Genomic DNA, 2,500 nt, shown 5'->3' on the forward strand with positions numbered 1-2,500 from the left:
AGTAGGATGCCTTTCAAGTAAAGGGAAGATAAAAAAAAAGGTCAACCAACTTTTATTCTTGTCAGTAATAAAAAATAAGAGGAAATACTAACAAACGTTGGTAGGATCTTCATAAACACACGCACACACACAAACACACACACACACACACACACACACACACACACATATATATATATATATATATATATATATATATATATATATTATATATATATATATATATGTATATATATATATATATCATATATATGAATGTTATATAATGTTAATAAAGATTATAATGATAATAACAATAGTAATAATAGATGATAAAAACGATACCAAATATTGATGATAGTAATAAAACAACGATGATAATAGGCAATGTTGCTAATGATAACCATGAAAAGTATAATAATAATACTGATAATAACAATAATAATACCAATAACAGTAATAACAACAACAACAATAGTAATACCCACCACATAATAACCACCACAATAATAGCATAATTACAAATGTAATTATGTAATAACCCAATAATTATATAATAAATGTAATAATGTAATAACCACCACAACAATAGCATAATTACAAACGACATTCTTATCAAGATCATCCACTTGGGAGATTGAAAACTAAGCCCAATCACCGAGAATGAAAGAGTGTGAATTGCATGGGACGTTATCATGCATAAATGATCACCTCCACTATAACCTTGTCTTGCCTCTTGTAATGTCTCTTATCTGATTCTTGGAAATAATTTTAGAAAGTGTGTCCTTTTAGAAATAGCATACTTTGACTTTGACTTTGACAAGTTTATTGAGACAAGTGATTACGTACATCGCAAAAGGATGAGGTCTACAAACGAATTGTATGAAAGAGTAAGAGAGAAATGGGATTAATTGGGAAAATGGAGATGGAACTTGAAAAGAGAAATGTTGAAATCGTCCTTGTCAATGGTGGTGCTTTGGGAATTGCAATAAAGATTGTGAAAACTGGAAAAAAAGGCGTTTCTCTAAGGCACTGCAAGAATGTTGAAGCAAGCAATAAAGCTGTTAGTTGCAGTAATGATTAAAAATAGTAATAAAGGTGATTATAGCAATACTAACAATAATCTAAATTATTATTTCTTTCTGTTAAAATCCAGAGAACAGGTGTCGCCATGCATTGCTGCACTGTGCACGAAATAAGTAAGATTAAAAAAAAAGAGATATATACTTAGAACCATTTACAAGTGATTGGGAAAGTGTATAAAAGTGAAACCAAAGACTACGGGAAGCGAGGAAAACATTTTCGAAATACAAATTAATATATTGCAGGTCGATGTTTAAGTCGTGTTTCTTTTTCTTTCTTTTTTAAAGTCGTGTTTTATTTATTTATTTATTTATTATTATTATTTTTTTTTTACTTGGGAATTTTGATATTCCTACAACCATGGTTAACAAAGAACAGTTGAATATACGTTTCGCTAAAGGGGACCAGCAACTACGAGACACTTTTTCAAAAAAAACAAAAAAACTCGAAGCCTGTTCCCATTGCCACATACGCGTTCGAAAGCCTATGTTGCTAGCACGGTGGCGCATTCCAGCGTCACCAAACTAATCACATACGACCACAACTCCCCCACAAACCACCATCGCCGAAGGAACAACGACACAGCCAGTCACAGGTCCGGACCGTCCCAGTGAAAAAGCACTTACTGACTGACAACCCAGACAACACCCAGACAACACAACACCCAGACAACACCCCTCCCAGTAACACCCAGACAACACAACACCCAGACAACACAACACCCAGACAACACCCAGACAACACTCAGACAACACCCAGACAACACCCCTCCCAGTAACACCCAGACAACACAACACCCAGACAACACAACACCCAGACAACACCCAGACAACACCCAGACAACACCCCTCCCAGTAACACCCGGAATCACTGCCACCACCAAGGCAAGATTAGGGACGTTAAAAATGGGTATAACAAACAACCAAACAACCAAACGTGGGATTTAGATTCACTTTAAATCCACACGACTCGAAATGCAAAATTTACATATTTCTATGCTATTCGTGGGATGGCACTGATTTCTATAAAGAATACTTCGAATGGAAAAGGATTTGCTCTTGCCAGTAATAAATGCTATAATGGTAAAGTTATATATTTATTAATTCTAGGTCCACTAGAGATTCGCTTGATCATAATGATTCAGATGAAAAGGACTTACCAAACTGTAACGTAATTTCCAAATCGAATTATTATAGCGATGGCGAGCTTCAGAATTAATTACCAAGACTGCTCAGGCTAATCTGATATTGAATAACATTTAATCGATACCTTTTGATACAAACCAAACCCATACCTTGCTCGTCATTTAAATCCTATCCCGAGTATAAGATAAGAAGTATACTCTTTCCAAGGAAATCCAAAGTCAGAAGTCTCTATATTTATCCCGAAACATCGAAGCTAAAGATAACGAGAATAATATATATATATATATATATAT

This window comes from Penaeus japonicus, unplaced genomic scaffold (genome assembly GCF_977035675.1).
Source record: "Penaeus japonicus unplaced genomic scaffold, GWHDUDI00000001_assembly GWHDUDI00000022, whole genome shotgun sequence".
In the NCBI taxonomy this organism is placed as follows: domain Eukaryota; kingdom Metazoa; phylum Arthropoda; class Malacostraca; order Decapoda; family Penaeidae; genus Penaeus; species Penaeus japonicus.